This window comes from Callithrix jacchus, chromosome 9 (genome assembly GCF_049354715.1).
Source record: "Callithrix jacchus isolate 240 chromosome 9, calJac240_pri, whole genome shotgun sequence".
Taxonomy (NCBI): domain Eukaryota; kingdom Metazoa; phylum Chordata; class Mammalia; order Primates; family Cebidae; genus Callithrix; species Callithrix jacchus.
The window spans coordinates 122,276,955-122,285,990 of record NC_133510.1 but is presented as its reverse complement, the minus strand read 5'-3'; the positions used below and the strand labels follow the sequence as shown (position 1 = coordinate 122,285,990).

The following is a 9,036-nucleotide window of genomic DNA, read 5'->3' as shown; positions in this document are numbered from 1 at the left end:
CAAGGTAGCCAAACTCCTAGAGCCTCAATGCCCTCTGGGGAGAGTGGTGAAGAAAAAGAAGTTTTTAAATATGTATATATACATATATATATTCATGTGACACTTGTTAAAGTATGATAAGAATAGAATGTTTTTAAAAGATAAAAATGTTTTTAAAATGTATATATGTGTATATATATATTTGTATGAACCTTGTTAAGTATGATAAACAAGACTTTACTGGGCAGGGGAACTTCTCCATAAATGCAGGGATCCCAGAAATGGGATTTTGCAGTGAGGGAGAAAGATTGGACTCGACACCCAGTAGGTCATGGGTAAGTGGGAATTTGTATCCAAGAAGCAGGTGGGAGGGTCCGCGAATGAAAAATTACTAGGAGGAAGGTCCAGGGATCAGGGCGATTTGGCTCAACTAACCTAAGAGAATTCTTGCTGAAGACAGGCCAGGGTGCTCAGACATCACCTGGGGGATGGTGGAGGATGAGGAAACTAATCAGATATTGAGGGTGATCAGAAATCGAAGATGGGTGATTGCTGCTAAACAGACTTGGCAGAGTTCATGCCAATACGGAATTTTTATAAAGAACTGCACAGATGGGCTTAGGAGAAGATTCAGGAATCTGATTCATGTTTGGTCAAGCAAAGCATCTTTATCGGCAGTAACATTCTTCCCGGGCATCTCCAAGTTGTCAGTTTTCCTCCTTATAAATGGACATAATAGTAGCCAACTCACAGACCTGCCATGAGGAATACATGAGCTAATTCTCTTCCAGCACCCAGCAGTCTGATGGGCACCTGTGCATTTTCAATTTTGAGTTATCAACTACATAATGTTTGCTATAGGCCGAGCCCTGTTTGATGGACTTTATAAATGTGAACTCATGTAATCCTTACCAGCAATCCTGTGAGGTAAGAGTACCAGTATTATCCCATTTTACAGATGGAAAAACTACCATAGATGTGTTCATGAACAGTATCTTCTATTATTATGACTGTTGATACTGATAATTATCAAAAGGTGTTATACTCAGGCGGGATGTCTGGTCTGAAACTCAAAGCCCCAAATCCAGACTTTCCTGCTCCTCCCATGCAGCTGGAAAAATGAATTCACAAGTCCACCGTTGGCCCGGAGGCCTCTTGGGCTTGGGTTCTAATCTTTGATCTGTCCCCAACAGGTAGACAATTTGGGGCATGTCATTTTCCTTCTGTGGGCTTCAGGGTCTCTGCCTTGCTGTCTTCACGAGATGAGGGTAAGTTGAGGATATTAAGGAATTCAGTGAGTCATAGGTTGAGAAATTGTTTTGCTATTAAACAGTGCCTGCATGAGGCAGTTTGCTAAAAATAATAATATGAAGAAAATCACTGTCGTCCATTGCTCTCTGTGCATCTGCTTTTGGAGTTGGTACATTTCAGACATTATCGAGTGAGAGTTAAACCCTCACTAGATAGTTACATGTCACTATTATCATCTCCCCCATTTTGCAGGTGAAAAAATAGAGGCGCAGAGCCTTGGGCCTTGTACACAGATGGAGTGGCAGTGCCTGGTAGGGAACCTGAGTTGCTCTGAATCCCATATCTGTGCTGAGCAGACAGATGAAGACACCTGCCCTCCTCCCCAGCTGAGAAAGAATGATCGAGACCCCACAGTGGGACATGTCCCAAGTGACTGAGCCCCCACTGGATGTGGGGTGAGCTCATCAGACTGGAAGCTGCAGGCTGACGTCATGGCTGGGCACAGAAGCCTCAGCTCTCTCTGTAATTACAGCTGGGCGGGGCCGGCTGAGTTGGAAGCCAGTTGTCGGGATCATTCGCATGATGCACTGGAGAAATCTGGTCCTGCCTGGGACCTGGGCCGGGGCTGGGGTGAGGTTTCTGAGTGGGTGGGACAGGGTGGAGTGAGTTTGTGTATGGATTTGAGTGGGTGCCGGGGTGAGTGTGTGCTTAGGTGCGGAAGGGGCTGTGTTTATTTATGGTCAAGTCTGCTGGTGGGTGTGTTCAGGAAGAAACTCCCCTCCTCCTCCCTTCCCAGGCCACGCCAAAACCTCCAGAGGACTCCTCTTCCTAAAGCAAGGCTCAGCTGGAACCAGGAGACCCGGGAGGAGGGGAAGCCTGGTGAGGGAGCAGGGAACTGAACTTCGATGACTTAGTCCACCTTCTCATTCAAGGATGAGGGGGAAGAAAGGGAGGATGCAAAGGTAGGAATTAGATATAACAACCATTCACATTATGGGGCACTTGCCCTGTGCCAGCTTCTGTTCTAAGCACTTTTAATGTATGTGTCTGAACTCTTTTACTTCTCCCCACAATCCTGTGAGGGAGGATGTTTTATTTATTTAATATTTATTTATTTATTTTGAGATGGAGTTTTGCTCTTGTTGCCCAGACTGTAGTGCAATGGTGCAATCTTGGCTCAGTACAACCTCTGCCTCCTGGGTTTAAGGGATTCTCGTGCCTCAGCCTCCCCAGTAGCTGGGATTGCAGGCACCTGCCACCATGCTTGGCTAATTTTTTGTATTTTTAGTAGAGGCAGGGTCTCACCATGTTGGCCAGGCTGGTCTCAAACTCCTGACCTCAGGTGATCCACCCACCTCGGCCTCCCAAAGTGCTGGGATTACAGGCATGAGCCACCATGCCTGGTGGGAAGGATGTTTTATTAAATCCATTTTAGAGATGAAGAAACTGAGGTACAGAGAGATTACCTGATTCGCCTCTGTCAGTGACAGACCTGGGATTCGAACCTGGGCAGTTTGGCTCTTGACTTGCTACACTTCCTCTGAAATCAGAGTCATGGCTCACATTTATTGAACACTAACCATGTGCCCGGCCCTCTGGTCAACAGTTTTATCCATGACCTCATGGAATCCTTGTGGTTCAGAGAGGTGAAGCCACCTGTCCCAGACCACGCAGCTGACCAAGGATTAGAATCCAAGCCAGTGGGACTTGGGAGTGCATGGTAATAACCAGTATGGGACAATATTGGCCAAGTTCTGCCCCACGATCCTTCCACACTGCCGGGTGTCCTGTTCCCCCTTGGGATCTCCTCGCATTCCTAGGTCTGGCAGCCTTTCATTTCAGGAAGCTGAGGAGGGAAGCAGCTGCTCCTGCTGCCCCAGCCACCTGGTGAGGAGTCAGCTAACACACGGAGAAAACAGTCACTAAGCCCCATGGGCTGTCACGAAAATATGACTCCAGACCCTGGAGAGGTCCAGAGGAGAAGGGGCCTCTAGGCTGGTCCTGCCAGGGAAGAAGATACCGTAGAGGGGGCTGCGGTGCACGGGAAGGATGGTAGATCCTGGGAACCAGAACAAAGTTCCTCTTGGCTGCCACCGTCTTAGAGCTTTCCTGTGGGGCACACCGCTATTCATTCTCAAAACAGCCTAGGAGGAGGGTAATCACCCTGCATGCCCAAAACTGGGGCCCAGGAGTGGGGAAGCGGTGGTCTGAAGTCACACAGGTGGTGCTGGGACAAAGTAGGGCAAAGACACAGCTTTCAGGTTTTGTGCCTTTTCTTTTCAATATAGTAAGAAAGATAAGTTCCCACCCACTCTTAGGGGATTCCCAGCCCCCAGCCCCTCCGACGGTCTGAAGACCTGTCTCCGTCTCCGACTTGGTTCTGTTGGGTGGCCAAAGATCCCAGCACATCCTCCAGAAAATAGGAAGTAAGCATGCTCATGCCTTTTTATTCCTTTTGTTTCTCAGACCCCCTATGATAATGCTAATGGAATTTCCAGCACACCCGACTCCATGACAGCAGGACCCTTGGGTGTCCTGTTCATAGCAGCATCCCCAGTGCCTAGAGGATGCCTGCTGCACTGTAGAAGCCCAGTGTACCTTGGATGAGTAGATGATATTGTATCAGCAACCCTGGGTCTGAATTGCCCAGCTCCCCACTGGGTAGACTCTACATGCAGTAGTGACATCAGAAAAAAATATAAATATATATATATATATTTTGAGATGGAGTTTGGCTCTTTTTGCCCAGGCTGCAGTGCACTGTCTCAATCTCGGCTCATTGCAACCTCCGCCTCCCGGTTCAAGCTGTTCTGCTTCAGCCTCCGGAGTAGCTGGGATTACAGGCATGCACCACCACACCCAGCTAATTTTGTATTTTTAATAGAGACAGGGTTTCCCTATGCTGGTCAGGCTGCTATCAAACTCCCAACCTCAGGTGATCTGCCTGCCTTTGTCTCCCAAAGTGCTGGGATTACAGGCATGATCCCCCGCTCCTGGCCAACATCAGAATATTAACTAGAATTTCTGCAGACCGTAGAAGGTGCCAGGGACCAAGATTTCCCAAACATGCATTTTTTAATGTTCACCACAGCCCCCTGGAGGTTTTATACTATCATTATTTCCTTTTTACAGGTGAGGAAACTGAGGCACAAGACATGAGGTGACCTGCCTGAGGCCACTAGCTTATGGATTCTGACCCCAGGTCTGTCTGAACTTCAAGCCCACGCCTATTTTCTCTGCCACGCATCCCAGCAAGAATGAATAAATAAAATAAAATAAACAGCCGGTATGGTCCCTCCCTAAATGAGTCTATGCCCTCACAATCCTGGGAAAGTAACACTTATTTATTTGAGGTCTAGCTTTCTTGTTTTATTTTTTCCAAAATTCTTTCCAAGAATTGCTTTCCCTGACCACCTCTGCAAATAATTATTATAGCAGCAGCAGTAGTAGTAATAATAATAAACACATATTTAACATTTTGTACCAATTGTAAGTGCTTTGCATATATCAACTTATTTATTCCTCACCTGAATTGCTCTAAGATCGATATTATCGTCCCTATTCACAGATGACAACATCGCAGCACAGTAATGGTTAAATAACTTGCCCAAGGTCACACAGCTACTAAGTGGCAAAGCTGGGATTCACATCTTGGCAATCTGGCTCCAGTCTGTACTCTTAACCACGATGTGATTCTGTGAGTAACAACAAAATGACAGTGATGATACCCACCATTATTTGAGAACTATCCCGTACTGAGCCCTGCTAAATGCCCTGTACGTTGTGCCTCTTTCAATCCTCATAACAACCCTTGGAGGTAGAAGTCCTACTGTTGACCACATTTCACGGTTGAACAATCTAAGGCACAGAATCAGATCCAGGATGACTGGCTGCAAAGCCTGTACTTTCAGCTGTCAGGGGAGCCTGTGCCACCTGGCCCCTGGTGTATGCCCAGCCAAAGCACTGGCCTTCTAAACCCAGATCTACCGGCAGGACACAGCCGAGCTTCAGGTCACTGGACTGCCACTTCCCCCACCTTCTTGCTGGGCTTCATTCTCTGAAAGCTCCTTCAGCTCTTCTAGACCTTCTCAGCTGAACAAATGACACAAAGAACACGTTGAAATTTGGGAGAGTGGCGGCTGCCTGGGAGGAGCTGTCACTGCATCGATCAGAGGGTCCTTACATGTTACTAATGTGAAAGCCACTTGGGGCTAAGGCAGGGGGTGGGGGCCCCCAAAACTTAATGGCAGCTCCTCTCTGCTGCAGGTGCCCCCAACAAAAGAGTCAGGGCTCAGCTATGGGACAGAGAGGATCATCCTGCCCACTCTCCACCCCTCTCCTTGAGGAGGGACATCCCCAGCCAGACTTTCAAGGGCTCTATTTCTTACACCCGAGCCTAAATCAAGGCTTCTGAGATGTTTCATGGCCCAAATACTTACTCCTTATTCAGAGAACCAATATCTCAACTAACCAGAGTTTTTAGGAAGTGACCAGGTTGCTAGTTCCCACTTAAGAAAGACAGTAAAACACAGTGTGTAGGAACTTTAACCAGATCTGAATTTGAATCCCGTTGGCTCTGCTGCTCTGGGCATGGAACTTGGTTACTCTGAACCTCTGTTTTGTCTTCTGTAAAATGAAGATGATCCTAAGACCTAACTCCCTCAGTAAACGTCAGCATTGATTATAAGAGGAAATGGCCAGGGAGGTGGGCATGGCCTAGATCACCCTGGACCTTGCAGACTCCAGTAAGAGGTCAGACTTTGTCCTGAGCACATTGCAGAACTCTTGAACTGCTTGGAGGAGGAGACTGCTGTGGTGAGAACTGAGTTCCGAGAAAATCACCACCTGCTTTTGGAGAAGATCTTTTGGCGGTTTTATGGGGACAAGCTAGGAGGCTGTTGTAGCGGCCCCAGTGAAATGGAAACCTTGGCTATGTTGTTGGCTGAGCAGTAAAGCGTGGTTATAAGCATGGTCTATTAAAGAAGCAGGAGCATTTTGACTGCTGATTGTGATGAGAGGGGAAGAGAAGTTTGCATCAAATGCATGTCTTGGTTTTCAGACCTTTCAACAGGGTGAATGGTGGTGCCACTCAGTGAACATGTGAGAAGGAGCAGATGCGGGGAGTGGGAGACACAGTCTGTTCATTTACTCAGATTCATTCATTCATTCCATAATTGTTATGTTCTCACTTGGAAAGCAGTAGCGGAGGAGAATGGCTTGAACCTGGGAGGTGGAGGTTGCAGTGCAGTGAGCTGAGATCACACCATTGTACTCCAGCCTGGGTGACAGAGTGAGACTCTGTTTAAAAAAAAAAAAAGGAGGCAACCATTTGTCTCTTATCTACCTATGACTTGGAAGCCCCCACATCCCCACTTCGAGTTGTTCTGCCTTCTCCTCTGGTTGTCCCGCCTTTCCGGACTGAACCAATGTCCATCTTACACATATTCATTGATGTCTCGTGTCTCCCTAAAATGTATAAAACCAAGCCGTGCCTGACCACCTTAAGTGCACGTCACCAAGACCTCCTGAGGCCGTGTCACAGGTGCGTGTCTTCCACCTCGGCAAAATAAACTTTCTAAATTAACCGAGACCTGTCTCGGATTTTTGGGGTTCACAAAATAAGCAATAAAAAAAATTTCAGATCTTGTCAGTGGCATTTGAACCAGAGCAATTCCATCTTGAATAGGGGCTGGGTAACATAAGGCTAAGACCTGTTGGGCTACATTCCCAGGAAGTCCCTTACAGGATGAGATAGGAGGTCAGCACAAGATACAGGTCACAAAGACCTTGCTGATAAAAGAGACTGCAGCAAAGAAGCGGCAGAAACCCACCAGGACCACAATGGCAGTGAGTCACCTCAGGTCATCACACCTCCTTTTTTGCTAAGTATAATGTATTAGCATGCTAAAGGACACTCCCACCAGGGTCATCACAGTTTAGATGCCCTGACAACGTAAGGAAGTTATGTTTAGACCTCCATGGTCCGAAAAGGGGAGGAACCCTCAGTTCCGGAATTGCCCCCTCCCCAATTCGTGGAAAACTCATGAGTAATCTACCCCTTGTTTGGCATATAATTAAGAAATAACCAAGTTATTAGTACTTTCCCAGTGTTAATATTACTCTAAGGGGTAAATCATTCTGCCTCCCCTGTGTAGAGCCTGGCTGGAAAAGTGGTACATGTTCCTTTCAGTTTGGAGCATTTATGAAGAATTCCATCATGAGCCCCTTAGACAGAGGGTGGCTCTGAGATCTTTGGAAAAGGGAGAGCTGGAAGGTCTGTAATCTTGAGGCCCCTCTCCCAGATACCTCTGAGGTCAGAGCAGAAGCTGGTTTGACCAGTTGGTGACTTTGATGCCAGACAACTGCTTTGAAAACAGCTCTTTCTAGGTCTGGGAGTGACAGCTCTTAGGAGCGTTCAGCTGACAGGGTTCTCAAGCTCTGTTCCTGGAGCGGGAGGAAGACTGGAGGGGCTGGGGAGGATGTATACAGATGGAGAAGGAGAGATTAACACGATATTCCTTCTGGGGACTGTCTTAGCTTCACCCTGAATTTGAGTTGGGAGTAGCTGTAGCTGCGAACAACACAGTCAAAATAACAGTGGCTGAAACAAGAGAGAAATTTATTTCTTCTTAATGTTGAAGTCCAGAGAGATTCTATCTGAGGCTAACATGTGTCCCTCTTCCGCCATGTCCTCAGGCTGGAGAGCCCTTCTATCCTAGTGCTTTATCCATATGGGCTCTATTGTCAAAGCCACGTCATGAATCAGAAAGTCACTTGTCCACATTCCAGCCATCATGTCCACATTGCAGCCAGCAAGAAGGAAGGAAGGAAGGAGGGAAGGAAGGAAGGAAGGAAGGAGGGAGGGAGGGAGGGAGGGAGGGAGGGAAGGAAGGAAGGAAGGAAGGAAGGAAGGAAGGAAGGAAGGAAGGAAGGAAGGAAGGAAAAGCACAGACAAATCTCTTTCATAAAAATTTCTGGACACTAACACTAAGAATTCTGTCTATAGATCAGACATCTTGCAGCTATGGCCACCCCTAGCTGCAAAGGAGGCTGGGAGATGCAGTCTTTATTTTGGGTGGCTATAATCCCAGTTATAAATTGGGGTTTCCTGTTACTATGGGTGAAGGTGGAATGGCTATTGGGAGGCAACTAGAAACACTGCCACATCCAGAGAGAAGGAAGACAGATTTTGCAGAAGCATTCTGAAGGTTTCATTGAGTTGAATCCCTTGGAAAACTGGTGGAAATATATACCTCCTTTGCACTGAAATGCTAATATTTTAACATAGAAAACTTGACTTGGGATTTCAAATGATTCACAGACTCTATGAAGCCCGAGCATAGGAGGGCATGATTTTCTTTAAGATACCTTGATCTAGAAATAGGTTTTGAGGTGATAGAGACTGAAGGGAAAAAATAAATCCTCAATCTCTCTCTCTCTCTGTCTCTCTCTCTCTCTCTCTCTCTCTGTCTCTCTCTCTCTCTCTCTCTCTCTCTCTCGGTGTGTGTGTGTGTGTGTGTGTGTGTGTGTGTGTGTGTGTGTACATTCATTCCAAATCCTTTCCATTTGGCAATACGACTCTATTTGATGTAATTTGTGTTATTTTGGTTTTCAGTTTGCTAGCCTATTGTCAAAGGGACATGGTGTTGTACCTTCAGAAAACATTTGACAAGTTTCCATGGCAAAGGGGAAAAAAGACAAAAAGAAAAATTTCCATGAGTCATCTGGCTATAGATTGGCCATAGCTGTACAAATGGCTGAGTGACAGCATTCCAAGGGAGTGGTAAACCCGTTTTGTAAACCCAC

At 46.7% G+C, this 9,036-nt stretch overlaps 1 long non-coding RNA gene across 2 annotated transcripts; it reads left to right on the top strand.

Moving 5' to 3' along the window:
• The first annotated feature begins 1,790 nt into the window (after nt 1–1,790).
• LOC103795434 (uncharacterized) lies at nt 1,791–4,673 on the top strand. Of its 2 annotated transcripts, XR_623001.6 has the most exons (4): nt 1,791–1,860; nt 2,027–2,192; nt 3,519–3,656; nt 4,363–4,673. It is a non-coding gene; the product is annotated as an uncharacterized LOC103795434 (long non-coding RNA). The 2 variants fall into 2 exon arrangements; XR_001913659.5 differs by lacking the exon at nt 3,519–3,656 and having other exon boundaries at nt 4,363–4,667.
• The last annotated feature ends 4,363 nt before the right edge of the window (nt 4,674–9,036 follow it).